Here is a 19312-nt window from a genome sequence, read left to right as displayed (position 1 = left end):
CGATCCATCGTTTCCGTCGCCTGGTGTCAATGAAAGCCCTTTTCTTGTGCGCAATACTCCTCCTAAACGGTGATAGATAGGAGAATAATTTTTTCGATTAATTAAACAGATTGTTGAGTAGATTCCCCCTAAGGTTTAAAATTTAAAAAATTCGAACCGATTTAAAAATGGCGGCCATAAAATGAATTTTTCCTATAGTAAAGTATAGGAATTTTACAGGTTTCATTCTTCAAAATTTATAGTCCTAATTTTCAATGTATTTTTAAAATATGCCCGCGTCTACTTTTTTCTTATACTTACTGATTGAATTCAGAATTATGAAACCGGAAGTATTTACTTCCGGTAAGATATGCCAGCCTAATCTAACCTAACCTAAACTAAACTAACCAAATTGCAAACAAAAAAACCAACTTCGAATTTCAAGTACAAACTATTTATTAATTCATTTAGCTAGTAGAAACCTGTAAAATTCCTATACTTTACTATAGGAAAAATTCATTTTATGGCCGCCATTTTTAAACCGGTTCGAATTTTTTAAATTTTAAACCTTAGGGGGAATCTACTCAACAATCTGTTTAAGTATTCGAAAAAATTACTACTACGTCCTCTGTGGACGTAGGCTGTGTGTGGTGCCTCTAGGCTGTGCTACGTCCCCTACTCTGTTTAAAATATTCTTGGAAAAGACACTCAAACCATGGAGAAGAAAGTGCGAAGGAATGGGCATACCAGTAAGAGACGAATACCTATACACCTTAAGTTTTGCCGACGATCAAGTAGTCATCGCACAAGATGAAAAAGATCTCAGCTTTATGCTCAGAAAACTAGAAGAAGAATATAAAAACAACGGATTGGAAATAAACTTAGAGAAAACCGAATACCTAACAACAGAAAACAAGGATATGAGAAACCTAGAGATAGACGAGGGAAGACAAATAAATGGAACAGATAAATTCAAGTATTTAGGAACCATAATATCGAACCAGGGAACAACAGAAGAAGATATAAACAACAGACTGAGACAAACAAGAAACTGTATAAGACAACTGAACTCAGTGTTGTGGGATAAGAACATTACGATAAAGACAAAAAAGAGAATATATAACACCCTGACAAGAAGTATCCTGACATATGGGTCCGAAAACTGGACAATAAACAAGAGAAATAGAGGTAGAATAAGAGCAGTAGAAATGGAGTTCCTGAGGAGAAGCTGTAGACTTACAAAAAGAGACAGAATTGAAAACGCAGAGATTAAGCGGAGAATGGGAGTGCAATCAGACATAATCGACTATATAGAGGAGAAGAGACTATCCTGGTACGGCCACGTCAGAAGAGCGGACAGAGGACGCTGGATAAACAAAATTACAGAATGGAGCCCGATTGGAAGAAGAAAGAGAGGAAGACCCCGAAGGTCATTCAGAGATGAAATCGACGAGGCTATGGAGAAAAGAACCCTGCGAGATGGAGACTGGAATGACAGGGAAAATTGGAGAAAACGGTTGAGTGAAGGAAGACAGTGAAAACTGTGGAAATCCTTAGTAGTAGTAGTAGTAGTAGAAAAAATTATTCTCCTATCTATCACCGTTTAGGAGGAGTATTCCGCACAAGAAAAGGGCTTAGCCTTTTAGTATATAAGATTGATTCCTATTACGTAAATTACTACTTACTAAAAAACTTTGAACACAGTCTTATTATAAATGATATTAAACTGGTTTAAAGCGGTTACTGCTATTCTAAAACATAAATTCATGAAAGAATAAATTCTTTGCATATTATTTGCTTGTTTCAGATCTGTGTGTGGTAGGTCAAAAATAATGTATTCTACGCCAGTGTGTTTTTTAAATAAGACATCGTCTAGTTGCAGTGACATGTTTATAAATACAAAGACTTTGTAAACGACCAGCCGCATGTTTATTTTAGTTTATAAGCCAATTAGAAAATACTAATGTTAGAATTTATTCGTGACTAGGTAGTTTGTGTCAAAATAATGATAATAAGCTTTTACAACCAAGCTCTTGCTTAGAATACCCATGTTTTTACATTTTTTAATTTATTATTCTGACAATTATACCGGAGAAATTTTGTTGTTAAAGTAGAAAATGTGGAAACTCATTTCAATATTTAAATTGAAAAATATTTTAGATTGCCTAAATGTTCATATAATTTGAATCAATTGTGAAGGTTATTTATATACATATCTATCTTTAGGATTTATATAGTCCATCTATAGACTTTTAGAAAATATCACAAAGCATGGAAATAAAAGGACCACCCAATAATACCCCGAATTAATCATTCATTAAAATAAATATGGAGAATGATCAAAGGACAAAGAAAAGAGATGAACGAACTAATAAAAACGAAATACATTCAGAAGAAAACATGGATAGGCTACTTTCGATCCATATTTGCTAAAAGTGACGATAATGAACCACCAATATCAGAGAAGAAACAAATATTGAGGAGGAGCAGGTAAAGCAAGCATTAAGGAAATTAAAAAATTAGAAAATCACCAAGACAGCACAAAATATCGGCATATCTATGTTTCGTAGACCTTAACAAGGCATTTGATCGGGTCAAATTAACGGACGTTATCCACGTATTGTGCGCAAAACAACACAATAAAAGTAAAAGTAGAAGAAGAACTAACCGACCCTATTGAAACTGGCAATGGGATAAGACTGGCAATGTAGCTGGAAGGTCAGATACTAGAACAGAATAGAAGTAATTGAGTTTAGATATCTAGGCATCACATTATCTAGCTACGAAAGCTCGAAACTGAAGTGGAAGATCAAGTGAACAGGACAAACAGAGTCGCAGCTGCAGCTGCCTGAATGAAACAATATGGAGAAATAAAAATATCGGGAAAGAAATGAAAAGCAAAATTTAAAAAACAGTCGTCAGACCAATAATGACATACGCTGCAGAACCACGACCTGACACAGAGAGGACAAACAGGATGTTAGACACAGCAGGGATGAAAATAACTCAAGTTGAATTTTTTGGACGGTTCTTTGCAGAGCTGGTTTCCATGTTGTTGGAAGTCTTTGGGCATCATCTCGAGTGTTTAGGTTATTTGGATATTTTTCTATTTCTATGGCTTCCCTGATTATTCGCTTGGTTTTGTGTTCGATGTTCGCTAGCATTGTTGTCTGTTCTAGATCGATTGTGTGTCCTGTTGTTAGGGCATGTTGTGCAAGGGAAGATGTCTTTTCTTGCTTTGCAATAGCGTTTCGATGTTCTTCTCGTCTTACTTGAATTCTTCGATTAGTCTGTCCGATGTAGGATTTGTCGCAGTCCCCACAGGGAATCTTGTACACTCCTTGGTTTTCTAGTGGGATTTTGGTTTTTGCGGAGTTAAGCATATTAGAAATTTTCTTATCCGTGTTGAATATTGTCTCTATTTTATGTTTTCTTAGGACTCTACTGATTTTTTCCGTAGTGCCCTTCACGTACGGTAAAATCGTCTTAGCAATAGGTTTTTCTTTTTCTTCTGTTGATTCTTTGCTTTTTCCTCCTTGTGATTTTTGTGCCCTTTCAATTGTGTACGTGGTGAAGCCATTTTTTCTTAATGCTGTTTTGACCGTTTTTATTTCTTTGTTCCTGTGTTCTTCATCTGTTAATCTTTCTGATCTTATAGTCAGGGTTTTGATGACTGACTGCAGTTGTGCAGGATGGTGGTGTGAGTCAGCGTGTAGATATCTGTCGGTGTGTGTTGGTTTTCTGTATACCGTGTATCCTAAAGTTCCATCTGTTTTCTTTATTATTAAAACATCCAAAAACGGTAGCTGTTGGTCTTTCTCTAGTTCCATAGTAAACTGAATTTTGGGGTGGATGGTATTAATGTGATTTAGGAATGTATTTAGTTTTTCTTCCCCATGTGTCCAGATAATGAAGGTCTCCACGTATCTCAACCATAGTTTCGGTTTATACTCTGCCGTTGTTATTGCTCGTATTTCTATTTCTTGCATAAACAGATTTGCTATCACCGGTGACAGTGGTGAACCCATGGGTGCTCCCTCGACTTGTTTGTACCTTTGGTCTTTGTATATGAAATATGTGTTGTTCAGGCAGTGTCTCGTTAGGTTTACTGTATCCGGTGGTATTGGGTATTTTTTTCCTATAATCTCTAACGATTCTTCTACTGGGACGTTAGTAAAAAGTGACACCACGTCAAAACTCACTAGCAAATGTCCCGGGTCAAGAGTCACGTCCTTTATACGCTCGATGAAGTGGCCTGCGTTCTTGACGTAAGAATCCGCTTCCTCTGCGTAATGTTGTAACTGATTGGCTAAGAACTTTGCGAGCGGCTGTGTGGGTGATCCGATTGAACTAACTATTGGTCGTAGTGGCATCCCAACTTTATGAACTTTTGGTAAACCGTAGAGCTTAGGGCACCTAGATGATTTTTCGCGTGGAATCAGCTTGGGCTGATCCTCCTTTTTTATGTTTGAAACTTTGATCTTGGCCTTCGTTGTTTTTTCTAGATACGTTGTTGGATCTGTGGCAATTTTTTCGTATGCTGTGTCGTTTAGAAGATCTGTTAATTTTTTGTCGTAGTCATCTATATTCATTACTACCGTGGCGTTACCTTTGCCCGCTGGAAGGACGATTATTTCTTTGTTTTTCTGCAAATCTCGCAACGCCTCTTTTTCCTCACGTGTTAAATTTCTTTTCGGTGGTTTGGCTGTCCGTAATATCTGCGATATCTCTTGGCGTATGATCTCAGCTGTTTCCGGAGGTATATTGGTAATGGAACTTTCTACTTCGCTGATAATGTTTTCAACAGGGATTCGTGCGGGTGCTACGGCGAAATTAAATCCTTTTGACAGAACACTCGTTGTGGCCTCATTTAATTCGAGATTCGAAAAATTGTAAACCAATTTGTGTGTTTCCGTCGGTGGTGTTTCCTTTTTTCTCGGTCTTTGTTCGGCTGTTAGACTATTGAACTTTTTCAGTTGTTTTATTTTTGTTAAGTCGGCGTTTGTCTCTGCTCGGAAGTTGGATAGTGTTTCCAGTGTATTCCATAGTATTGGATGTAAACTATTACTTAGAACTAGGTGTAGCTCTAGTAATTCTGAATTGACTTTGTCGATATCCCGCCTCGTGTCATGGATAGCTTCCCTAATAAGTGCAAAACTGGCCCTTCTTAACATGTTTTTAGTTTTATAAGTCTTTTTATGAAACGTAAGCTTCATGCTTTTAGGAATTATTACAGCATATATATATATATATATATATATATATATATATATATATATATATATATATATATAGATATATATAAGGATAATCGGTATCTAGTATAATATAATTATTAATTTGCAGATGACTTTGGTATCTAGAAATGGTACACCATTGTCTTTTTCCGTTTCAACAGTAAATTGTATGTTTTTGTTGAATAAATTAAAAACTTTTAACGTTCTCTGTACATGATCTTGTGAGAAAAGGTAGCTTGAAGGGCAAAGTAGGGACAACTTCTGCTATTAAATGATCCAAAACAATTAGAGCTAAAATCGGATTGATAGGACTACCCATGGGCCTTCCAAAAATTTGACGGTAAAACGTATTATTGAAAGAAAAGTTTTGGAAAACAAATTTTATCAAATTTAAGAAATGTTCTTTGGGTATCCTTGTCTGATGTTCAATAAAAATTCCCACGTTGTTGGCCGTATTATTGAGTATACCAAATTTTCTGAAATATCAGTGAACAGCGAAACTACATCCAGAGAAATGAGTATATAGTAGTTATCATTTATTAGATCATATACGAGAGTCTTCCCATATCAGTTGGCCGGCCGAAGGCGCACCTATGGAATTTGCAGTTTAAGTCGATTGCCATAAACAAATTATACCCTGCATATTTTGATAAGTTCCCATATTCATTAATATGGTATTTTTATTAATATTATTAAAAAACATTTTCCGTCGACCTTCCATTTATGATTAATTTTAACACCCTCAAAATCATTGATTAATGACCCCTATTAATGAATGATTTTCTATTAATGAACGATTTTATTATAGGCAATACAACATACATTGCTTGTATAAATTAATTTAACCACACTTAACGCTCTGTGATTGGCAGTTACCTGTGGTGTAGGCAACCAAACATACCTATTTATATTCCCACTAAAAAATTATTTAAAATGAAGTAGCCGCTGTAAGTACTGTCTGTTATTGTATGTCATTATTTATCGTTAAGTAAATAAAAATTTTAACTAAGATATTTTTATTTCTGAAAAGTATGGTCGACGGAAAAGTTTTGTAACGAACTCGTGAATTAAAATTAACAATCTCGAACATTAACGCACTCGCTTCGCTCGCGCGTTAATATATCTCAATTGTTAATCGCCCTTATTAATACACTTGTTGGTTAAATAACTATAACCTTATGGTTTTCATTAAACCCTGGCTATGCATTCAGTTATGTAAATGCATAATATTCATAATTACGTTAAATCCAGAGGTAACTGTGGAAAAATGACATCAAAACAATATTATTGTCAATTAATGTCAAATAAATGTATTTTGTAGTATTGTAAGACTTTTTGCCGTTTGTGGATTGTACAATGGGTAGAGGTAAAGTTATCGATGAGAACATTTCTTCAATCATTATTAGATTTTTTAATTCTGGATAAAATCCAATTAGGAAATCGCAAATATGTTGCAGTTGACACGCTATAGTGTAAGAAATATAGTCAGAAGATACAAAACAACAGGTTCGGTCGTAAAAATCGACGAGCAAATTATATGGAGTTAAGCGTTTTATGGAGTGACGTTATTGGAAGATACGTTTCTAGATCAACATTTCACCGAAAGGCCCACAAATTATGATTTGGTACTTACAAAGTAAGTTTTATAAATGGGATTCAATACAATAAAGTGGTGAGTTCAGATTGGAAGTGTGTGTTGGAGACAGTAGAAGTCGCGTCATTTGCAAGAGAAATGAAGCTTTCTATCCCGACTGTCTGAAGAGAAAAGTCAAATTTCCTGCATCTGTCATGATCCGGGGCAGTATGTCGTGTAAAGGTATGACAAAAGTTACGTTTTATCGATGGGTTTGTAAACATGGACAAATATTTAATTTTTTTATCAATCTTTGTCCTTCAAGCTACGTTTTCTATACAAGTATGTCGATGATATAATTTGCGCTATAAAAATTCACGATCATTAAATAAAGAACTATATTTATATATGTACATGGAAAAAATTAATTAAAAGACTATTAAATATTCGCCATCAATATTTATTCCATTTTTAGCCCAATCTAATTCTATAAAGAACGAAGTTTGGATTCAGGGATGCGTTAGGTACAAAAGAAGCCTTGTTCGCGGTTCAGGTATTATTTCAAAGGTGCACAGACGTCAACTGCGATATTTATGTATTCTTTATCGACTACCAGAAAGCTTTCGACAGAATCAAGCACGATAAGCTCGTAGATATACTAAAGGCAACTGATCTGGATAACAAAGACCTTCGAGTAAGCAAGAACCTATACTACAACTAATCAGCAACCATTCGGGTGAAAGACCAACTAACAGAAGAAGTTGCAATAAAGAGAGGAGTAAGAAAGGGCTTCATACTCTTCTCTATTATTTAACGTCTATTCGGAACACGTCATAAGCCAGGCCTTAGAGCATATCGAAGAGGCTATTCTCATAAATGGTAAGCGCCTGAATAACATCAGATATGCAGACGACACCATCCCCTTTGCAGACTATTTAGAAGGTTTACAGACATTAGTAACGCAATTGTGGAGAATCAGTCATGAATACGGGCTTGATTTTAACGTCAAGAAAACAAAGTACATGGTCATCAGTAAGAAGCATATTCCACCTAGTCAATTACTGGTAGATCAGTAACAAATACTCCAAGTGCCCCGTTACTACTATTTAGGACCCACCATAAACGACCAATGGGACCACTCAGTTGAGATAAAACAAAGAATTGAGAAAGCCAGGTCAGCATTTGTCAGAATGAGCAAGATATTTAAGAGCCACGATCTAACCTTAAAAACGAAAATCCGTTTATTGAGATGCTACGTGTTTACAGTGCTGCTCTATGGGGTTGAATCATGGAAACTAACCCAGGCATCCATGTGAAAACTCGAGACGTTTGAGATGTGGTGTTATAGACGGATACTGAGGATCTCCTGGGTGGACCGAATAACAAACATTGAGGTTTTACGTCAGATGGATAAAACATGTGAACTTATATCCACAGTGAAACAGCGCAAGCTAGAATATCTTGGACATATAATGCGAAACGATCATAGATATAACCTGTTGCAACTTATATTACAGGGAAAGGTCTACGGAAAGAGGGGACCAGGAAGAAGAAGAATATCTTGGCTCCAGAACTTACGAAAATGGTTTTCCTTGACCACTTCAGGACTATTTCGAGCTATGATCAATAAAGTTAGAATTGCCATGCTAGTAGCCAACATCCGTAACGGATAGGCACCACAAGAAAAAGAAGAATTCTATAAACGCATATTCTAGAGCTGCAGTTAAAAGTTGGGGAACGTGCTGTCGCCCTGTCTAATTCCTCGCTTAATGCTATATTTTGCTGAACCGCACTACGAGGTAAGTAATCAAGAAAAACAAGTCACTAAAGAAGATACATAAGAACAATTCAAACTTAATAAAGTTTTAAAATAATTTAGTTAAAGACATGCCCTATGCATTTAAAAGTGAGGAAGCGGCTAATTACAAACAGACTGAAAAACACACTTACACTGATTGTACCACAGTCATACTCCTTTAAACGGGAAGTAAGCTACATAGAGAGTTAATGTACTAAACGAGTTGGAAACCCATTTTCTAAATTTTTTCGCTGCGGTTTCTTTGAGATGTTCGTTGCTCTGAAACGAATTAATCATCGTATGTGTCGGGCTTTGGTTTGTTCCTGATGTTGGTAATGTAGTAATTAGCGCATGAATCAAAAACGATGATATTTGTAAAGAATAAAATTAAATGTACAAAAATATATTTTGTTATTACATCTAGGTAATAAAAAGGTAGTAATATATCGACAAGAATATACAGGGGGAGTTTCTAGTGCAAATTTAGTTATGATACTCTTTCATTTTTATATAGCATTCCCTATACCTTAATTAATTATTTTCCGAGATATTTTTAGTTTTGTTCAAATTTCGGGAATACATTCAATTTTTGTAAGTAGAAATAAGTATTGAGTATTGAGTGACAAGATAACAAAATTATTTTTATTCGATAAGTACCTAACTAACAAAATATAAACCATAAATTCTATTAAAAGCTTCTCTTATTCTATTTTTCATATCATCTGGCGTTGTTGGAGGTTGCTGGTATACAAGGTCTTTCATATAGCCCCACATGAAAAAATCAATTTTGGAGAATTCCGGTGATCGCGGTGGACAAACAGTTGGTCCTCCTCTGCCTATCTACCTCTCAGGAAAGTTATTATTTAGACGATTATAAATAGGAGCAGTGTAGTGAACTGGAGCACTGTCGTGTAAAAACAACATGTAAATACATAATGATAATTACGTATTTACTGTTTTTTTAAAGAAAAATGCTAGTGGGTCATCAAAAAAAGTATCCTACAATGATCCTCCCAACTTTGAGTAGACTTTTATACAGTGGAGTAGGGGTTTAGATAGCGATACAGAAGAAGAAACAAATAATGAAGTAGAATTATTCCACTCTACGTTCGACACAGAACAAAGCGAAGGAATCAATGACGAGGATTAAACAGTGTTGGAACAGTCTTCTTTTGAGAGTAGTGAAGACGAACAAGCAACTAATAAAAGAAGAGCCTTTTATGGGAAGAATAGATATAAATGGGCAAAGCTACCTGCTCAGAGAACTCATACAAAAACTCTTTCTGTTAATCTAGTCAGGAAAATTGCTAGTCTCAAAGGAAATGCCAGGGCTTTAGAAAATCCAAGACCACTAGATCTTTGGCAGTGTATCTTTACAGACGATGTCCCCTTTGAATAAGAAGGACAAATAAAAACTGAACTTGCGAGAATAAAATACAATGACCAACAAAAAATTGAATTAGTTGATGTTGACCTGGCAGAAATAAATGCGTTCTTTGGCATTTTGTTTTTTTCATCCATTTTTAAATCGAACAACGAAGATCTTGATAATCTTTATGCTAAAGACGGAACTGAGAGGGGCATTTTTTGGTGTACAATTGTGCTAAAAAGGGTTCAAGTTTTGTTGGCATGTTTGAGACTTAACTGTGATGATAGTCGAAAAGAAAGAGAGAAGACAGATAGGACAGCAGCAATATCATGTATTTTCAATTGAATTGTTAAAAAACTCGGAAGAAAACTACTGCTTGAATGATTTGGCATGTATTAACGAAATGCTTATTGGATTTCGAGGTAGATGCAGATTTTAAGTATATATGCCAACACGCCTAATAAATATGGCATCAAAATTATGGCCTTATGTGACGATAGGTAGTGATGGTCGAGTACTAACAGCAGAATTAAAAGCAATTATCATCTTCAACTCAAGCTATTTTGCTTGAAGAAGATACCTATCGAATTCCTGCCATCAAAAAGTAGAGCTAAAAACTCGTTCTTATGTGGAATTACATCTAATAAAACACTTTTGTCTTACGTTCCAAAAAAGAATAAAGCAGTTTTAATGATTTCTTCCATGCAAAGAAACAAGGCTACTGATGTGTGACTGGAAAAGAAGAAATAATTTCCTTTTATAACATAAGAAAAGGTGCGGTTTTGAAAAGCAGACGAAGTCGAAGGTGGCCGATGGCGACTTTTTTTTCAGCTCCTGAACAATTCTTCCGTAAATTCATATGTTTTATATATGTACATGAACCAAAAATTGTGAAGACAAATCTAGATATCAGTTTATCAAAGAGCTTGCTTTTTCTCTCGTAAAACCTCAACTTCATAGAAGAATCGAGAACACACGGGTATCACAAGAACTCGGAATTTCCATTAGAGTTGATCGTTGCTATGGACGAAAACAATTTAAACAAAAGAAAACGCTGTGGAAAGTGTCCTAGGTCCAAAGATAAGAAAACTGTATCCTCCTGTAAATTTTGTGATACACCAATATGTGCCAATGTACAGAAAAAATTTGTAAGGTTTGTTGTGAAAAATAAATTTGGTCCAATAAATCTACTGTCATTTTTTAACTAGAATAAACTTAGAACTTAATATTTTAGAATTGCTATTATCTTTTTTTATTAAAATATGCTTTCATTTTGTGGTTTTATAGATTAATTGTTAAAATGCTCAACAAAATTTGTTTTAGTTACTAATAAAGTTTATTCTTGTCAAAATAAAGGGTTTTATTCAGAATGTGTTAAATAGTCATGTAATAATCAAGATAGCTATTTAAATTTAGATTTTTTTTCTATAGCAAGACTTCAAGTTCAGGTAAAAAATAGAATTTCAAAGAAAATTGTAATTTTTAGCACAAACATCGCAATTGTGTTGCTCCGTTGCTAGGGATATGAATTACTCTGCCAACAAATGTCAAACAAATGTTACGTTTTGGTATTTGCGGAGAATATTGTTGCGTTTTGTGTACAAAGTGAATAAATACAAAATGGACTGAAAAGAATTGACACAAGAAAAGGAAAACCTGCCATCAAATGTAGAAATTGCAGCGTTGGAAGCAGAAAGTTTATTGTTGCCACAAAAATCTAGGATGATGTATGAGAAAGAATACCAGTCTTTTAAAAAGTGGAAAAGCATTAAGAATATGAATGGCGTGAGTGAAAAAATACTTCTGGCGTATTTTTCTGAAAAGTCGAAGAAAGCGATGCCATCGTCATTATGGTTGTATTATTCGATACTGAAGCGTACGTTGTTGGTGAATGAAAATTGTGACATTTCTAAATTCAGCAAGTTAACCACCTTACTAAAAAACCAGAGTGGAGGATACAAAGCTAAAAAGTCCAAAATCCTGAAGTCAGATGACATTATTAAATTTCTGACAGAAGCTCCTGATAACGTCTATTTGTTGATGAAGGTTATTGCTATTTTTGGTGTGCATGGAGCGACTAGGTCCGATAAATTGTACAAGTTAGAAGTGTTTAACGTGGACGACAGAAAATCGGTGATAATCGTTTCATTATCTGATACTAAAACCAAGCAGGAAAGGTCGTTTTGTATTGCTGACAAGAAAAGTGGACTGAGTTTCTTGGAAATTGTGAGAAATCATATTGCCTTGCGCACAAAAACGTACCTCACAGTAAGTTTTTTGTAAATTACCGACAGCAAAAGTGCACTACTCAACCGGTGGGGATTAACACTATATATAATATCCCCAAGAAGATTGCAGATTTTTTGAAACTTGCAAATTCAGAAATGTACACGGGGCATTGTTTCCGTCGTTCTTCAGCTACTATGTTCGCAAATTCTGGAGCTGATCTAGTAAAAGTTAAACGTTTAGGTGGATGGAAATCGTCATCTGTTGCAGAATCTTACATTAAAGAGTCAATAAGCAATAAGATTGCTGTATCCAAGTGTATACTAGGCGGACCAGAAAATCAATCCAGTACCTCGAATCAAGTGTTTAAGCAAACGAGTACAAGTTGTGATGCTCCAAAAATAGATATTTCTAATAATGTTAATTGTAAAATTTTAGTTGTTTTTAATCCTTAATGTGTTTGAATTTGTAAATTTTATTGAATAAAAAAAAGTTAAAACATTTTATCTACTCTTGCTGTTAAAGTGTCACTTTATCTACCCTTGAGGTTAAAGTGATACTTTATCTACTCAAAACAGTTGTTATAGCAACACTTTAACATTAGCTATGGAAAAAAAACAATTATTCAATTTATAAAAAAATAAGCCGAATAACATTATTTTAAAAATGGAATACGCTAAGACCCCACGTCACCTAGTACGTAACATATTGTACACCTCACCAGGAACATTTAACATTTATTTTCTATAGTAATTGCCATTTTTTAAACGTTATACAATAATCAAATAACATTTTTTAGTATTGTTAAATCACCAAACCAGTTGGGGATATGAACGACTCACAAATTATTGAATAGGGTTTGTGCTGATTCCTGTATATATTGAAAAATTCTAAACCCTTATCATTTTTTTTACATTTTCATTAGAGGAGAAAGACAAAGGATCAAATAAGTACTTTAGATTTGTTCTTAAAAGATATCCAGTTTGTAACACCACTGAGTTTTACCGTAAAAACTAATCTAAGCACCATTCAGCTCTTCGTACTTGTCCGTTGATTACCTTTTAGCTACTAGCAAGAGTAAATCATCGGATAAAGTGCTCACTAGATACTGAAAAACGAACGGCAACAAAAACAAGTATGAAGAAAGATTGTACATTATTTAGCAAAAAATTTATGAGTTTGCTGGTATCGACAATATTCATGTAGTATAAAAAGGCTCAAATAAGAGCCTTTTAGAATATTAAAATGATTATTCTGATGTCATTATCTATTGAATAATGCAAGTTGTTTGCATATTTCTAGTTCACTTAAAAAACTGTTATATTTTGACTAAAAGAATTGGGATAAAAAAAAATTAATTTTTTAATTGTGCTCTTTCAAAGGGGATTGTTGATAGAAGTATGAAACTGAAGTAGCAAATGTAGTTTATTGTGCAGAAGAAACAAGTTTGATCTATCGAAGCATACAAAGGATTATGCATAATCCTTGACTTATATAAGTCTCCTCGCATTCGTCACATCGCTCTTAAGATCCGTTTTCACACTACGTCTTATTGTACGTTTTGTGGGTCATATAAAACGTACGACAAAATGTACGTTTTGTCCAGTGTATACACACTACGTTTTTCCTTCCGTTTTTTACCTCATTTCTAATTCAGAGTCTTGAGTTGTGTGAAGTTTGTTTAGTGATTTTTTTTATTATGGATAAAACACGGCTGCTTTCTTTTATTTTTTCAACCATAACGATACTATGACTAAGGAAAAAGGGGATGAGGAGGGAAAAGAGAAGATGGTCAGGAGAGTGGGCTTCTAAAAAGAAGCCAGTATTTCCACGTCTCGTTACTAAAAGAACTGAGAGGCGAACCAGATGACTGGCGCAATTATTTGCGAATGGACACCTCAGCCTATTGTCAATTGCTTGAGTTGGTAACACCATACATATTGAAATAAGACACCCATAAGAAAAGCCATTACACCCCATGAAAGACTCACAGCAACTCTCAGATATCTTACAACAGGACGCAGCGTCAAGGACTTAGAGTTCACAACCATAATATCCAAACCAGCGTTAAGCCAAATAATTCCTGAAACCTGTAATGCAATCTACTTGGTTTTAAAACAGAACTACTTAAAAACTTTTATACAATTCAATAAATTCCACTAGAATATCGTGGATGCATTGCCGCAAATCTGACATTATTAGGTTTTTTTAAGAAAAATGAAGCGAACTGCAGTGGAACTAGTCGTCAAAGAAGTCAAGATCGGACGACTTGTCTGAACATGTATTTTCACGTAACGTTTTATCCTATCAGTTCTCGCAAAACTATGCTTCTCCCATCACTTCTACGATCTGACCATGGATTTCATTTCGATTCGACAAGACGTACGTTTTGCTGTTTACATGCCACGTTTTATTGTATAGGATTTGTCCTATCCAACAAAACGTACAATAAGACGTAGCGTGAAAACCGGCCTTTAGATTCTCCTCGAAATTGTCCTTTTTATGCTTTCATACACAATTTTCCTCTGAGGTCTCCTTGGGAATATTCTTCCACGTGTCCAAGCCAGCCATGACATTATCTCAACTTTGCAAACATCAGTTGTGTCACAGCTATCAATTCAATTCTTGAGGTTAAAAATTACTTCTAATTCGCTATATGATACTTTTCATCACAAGTAGATTTTTCGAAGTATTAGTAAGGGAGAATTTTCATTCCTTTGGCTAACTGCAGTAGTTCCGGCTTGAACAATTCAGAGGACTGAGTTATAACTTACTCAGGAAACAGAATTCAACTGTTTTAAAAATTTAACCCTTATTAAACCGGGACGGACTGTTAAGGACGATTTAAACACATCACAGATCCGGCGCCGAACCGGTCCCGTCTGGTCACAGAACTATTCGTTCGTCTATTCGCACACACCCGAAATGCATCAGTCTTCGGCTACCAATCTGTTGAAAAGATGAAAAGTTTCTCGAATGAAGAATTAGCAAATATTATTATTATTTCCTGTCAAATATTTTTTTTTCATCGGTCAGATAGCCAAGCGGGCTAAGCGGCCGATTCTCATTCGCTTCACCGTCAAATGGTTCAGTAGATGTGGGTTCGAGCCCTAGCTCGGTGTACAGAAAAATAAAAAAGGCTAACGCAGCAGTTTAAAATTCTAGATGAATCTGCGGCTTAGACTAGAATATGCTGGTATCTGATCGGCGTATGGTGGAGCAGTACGGCAAGAGATAAGGGCTTGCGGCTCGGTGATACTCCTCCATAGATCCATACAGGAAGGGCGTGGGGCGCCTAAATACTGGTTTATATATATATATATATATATATATATATATATATATATATATATATATATATATATATATATATATATATATATATATATATATATATATATATATATATATTATTTTTAAAATTGATGTCCATGGATTTTGTATGCGACAAATCATATAAAACATTATATTTTCTCACACACTATATTAATTTTCTTTTTCTTCCTCTTTTTTTTTTATAGACATGACTGTCTGTTTTTCAATGTGCCTCCAATAAGTTGTCGTTACATCGTTTTCGTGGTCTTCCTACTGATCGTCTTCCTATTGGGCGTCTTTACTTCTCTATTTATTGTCATTCAACTTATATGATCGTTCCATTCTACTATTCTATTTCTTACCCAGTTCTTGATGTTCTCCACCTTGCATCTACGTCATATATCTGTACCTCTAGCTCTGTCCCATAGAGTCTTACCATCAATTTTTCTAAGAGTTTTTATCTCTGCTGTTTCTAACATAATTTTTGTCCTCTCTGTGTCAGATCTTGTTTCTGCCGCATATGTCATTATTGGTCTGATGACTGTTTTGTAAATTCTGCCTTTCGTTTCTTTCTCTATATTTTTATTTCTCCATAATATTTCATTCAGGCAGCCTGTGGCTCTGTTTGCTCTATTCACTTGATCTTCCACTTGAATTTTGTAAAATTTTGCTTGTTCGTACGATTTTTAGGGGTCAAATCCATATATTTCTATATATACATATTATAAAATATGTTTTAAGATCATATTTAAAATAAATAGTAATTCCAAGCCAACGAGATTTTTATAGAATATGTCAAGTAAAATTAATTTATGTTAGGATGTGTTGATTTACTTTTATACTGTACTCAATAATTTGGTAATCTCTTGATTGGCTACTTTTTGTATAAAAGTCATCAAACCTTAAATAGAAATGGTTCTTTTTGATTTACCCACGCTAGTGGTTAGGTGCAAGTCGGATGTGGGACGCATTGACCTACTTTTAGTCAACAACTTACGACTGAAAAATAGTAACACCTAATACACACTTATATTTTGTACTTTTTATGATGAGATAAAAAGCTATTGTTTGTTTTTAACTAATGTTATAGCAAAAGTTAAAGTTATGTTTATTTCTGTTAATTTAAAAATTTAAATGTGATAATCTTTTTTTTTTTAATTAAAAAAACCAAACACATATAAGGAAACTCAAAATAAACTCAACAAAATGGAAGAATATAGACAACACACTGGGAATTGTAGGACGAAAAAGATTAACATTTGTAAAAACTAAAAACCAAGAATGGATATCCAGAAATCTTTCATTGAATGTCAAGAAATTAAGAAATATAAAGAAAAAAACGAAAAAAAGTTCAGTATATTTTAGCAAAGCTCAAAAGAGAAGATATTAGTTATAGAGCCATACAGACGATCTATATGATCGCAGTAATCTATGCGAAAAAGTTTAAGAGGCTCAACAACTCCTTTGAAACCTAAAATCTACAATTACCTACCTTAGCTACCTAAGAGAATTGTAGTTTGTAACTTGTTCTAAAGTTTTACCGTTAATCGTCAGGCTTTTATCATTATTTTGGGTTTTTGATATCCTCATAAATTTAGTTTTCTTGGTGTTTATTGATGATCCATATTCTTCTCCATACTCAACTATCTTGTTCGTTACCTTTTGGAGGTCTTGAAGGTTGTCTGCTATTATGATAGTATCGTCCGCATATCTAATGTTGTTAATTGGTGTTCCGTTGACCTTTATTCCTAATGTTTCTCACACAAGAGCTGTTTTCATAATTCCTTCAGAATATCAATTGAATAGTAGTGGTGACAATATACACCCCTGTCGCACTCCTCTTTTAATTTCGAACTCTTCTGATGTGTGTTCATTAATGCGTACATGTGCTTGCTGTTTATAATATTGATTTGTTATAATTCGTTATAACTAATTATATACACAAAGAGCTAACAATTATATGCTATAATTGTTAGCTCTTTGTGGCAGACTTCATCAAAATCCTTGTTGTAATCTATAAAACAGACCTAAATATCTTGGTTCACATCCAAGCATCTCTTAATTAGTACGTTGAATGAAAAGAGAGCTTCACCGGTACCTACGCCTCTACGGAATACAAATTGGATTTCTTTAATATCAATATCAAGTATTTGGTAAATGCATTTATGGATGCTCTTTAAAAACATTTTAAGTGTGTGACATCAGGCTTATGTTGCGGTGGTCGGTGCATTCTCTAGCATTTTTCTTGCTTGGGAGACTTGGGAGATCATTAAGAGGACATCCATGTACTCATTTTCTATTATTTTAAGGATATCAATAGGCAGTTGATTATTTTTTGTTGAGTATTTTTCCGTTTCTGATGTTCTTTAGTGCATACAATATTTGTTCCTTTGTAATTTCTATACTTGTTTCTTTGTCCTCGAAAGATATGTCTTGTAGGTTTGTCCAGAAGCTCACTAAAACTTTTTAAAAATATGGTTAATAAAATCAAGCTAGCGATTACCAGTTTTAACCTATGATAGGTTAAATATGATAGGAAAAATAATCTGAAGAAGAAGAAGACTTTTTTAATAACACCTGTTAATTAGTTATTCCTCCGTTATTATTATTATTAAAATTATTTCATAAGTATAATAAATATTATAAGCAAAACCCAACAACCACCACAGCAACTGATATTAGACAATGAAAGAATTGAACACGTGGATTCGTACATCTACTTGGGAACAACAGTTAACTCAAATTGGGATCAAGCGAAGGAAATACGTATAAGAGTAGAAAAGGCATGAGCATCGTTTACTAGCATGAAGCAAATTTTCACCTCTAAAAGCCTCACCATACGTCTCAAAATTCTACTTCTGAAATGTTATGTATTCCCGGTTTTGTTATATGGAATGGAGGCGTGGACAATGACCACAACATTGATGAAAAAAGTAGAGGCCTTCGAAATGTGGGCTTACCGACGTATATTACGTATATCCTGGATTGAGCACGTGACCAACGAAGAGGTACTACGCCGGATAGGTAAAGAGAGAGAGGTAGTATAAAGAGAATAAGTATTAAGAAAAGAAAGTTGGAATACTTGGGTCATGTTATGAGACATAATAAATATAGAGTACTACAGCTGATCGTTCAAGGGAAAATAGACAGCAGAAGAGGTCCAGGGAGGAGAAGACACTCGTGGCTCCAAAACTTGCGGCAATGGATTGTCATCTGCTGAACTATTCAGATCTGCCGTAAACAAAGTCAGAATAGCCATGTTGATTGCCAACGTTCGAAACGGACACGGCACATGTAGAAGATAATAAATATTATGAGAGAAGTAGCAGATCAGATGCATGATTAGAAGAATGCAATAATACTTTTAGAAAACTAGTGATTTTGCCATGGGTTGCAATCAATTTCCATCTACAGTCACTCAATCAATTTGTAAAATAATAAACTTCTTGCAAGTATGATCTGATGCACTTCTGACCTGACATCATTTTTTTTACTATACCATATACCTTTTTAGAATATAAGGTTTGTCTTTTGTTTACAAAGAAATTGGGGAAAGAATTATAAAGTTTTGTGGCCAGGTATAAGTATACAATAACCGAAGTAGTATTATTAGCTGTATTGCCTCAAGAAACTTAGAAACAAAGAAAAGATCTTATTTATGTAAAATTTGGAAATACCAAGGTTATGTAACATAATATCATTGAGCTTGTGTTTGACAAGTAACAGAATTTGTTTGGTTGAAAGGAATAGCGTGGTGTGTAGGATGTGTGTGTCTGATTGGTGAAAAGTAGCAGGAGGGATTGAAGTAAAGGAAG

At 34.5% G+C, this 19312-nt stretch overlaps 1 protein-coding gene across 1 annotated transcript in view; it reads right to left on the bottom strand.

Annotated features, from left to right (window-relative positions):
- Nucleotides 1-19312, bottom strand: part of LOC140449201 (protein Wnt-5b-like) — a 314387-nt gene that overhangs the window by 187573 nt on the left and 107502 nt on the right. The gene's annotated exons all lie outside the window — the stretch shown is intronic.

This window comes from Diabrotica undecimpunctata, chromosome 8, assembly GCF_040954645.1.
Source record: "Diabrotica undecimpunctata isolate CICGRU chromosome 8, icDiaUnde3, whole genome shotgun sequence".
NCBI lineage: Eukaryota > Metazoa > Arthropoda > Insecta > Coleoptera > Chrysomelidae > Diabrotica > Diabrotica undecimpunctata.
The sequence above is the reverse complement of the archived record's forward strand: the minus strand, read 5'-3'. Positions and strand labels throughout refer to the sequence as shown.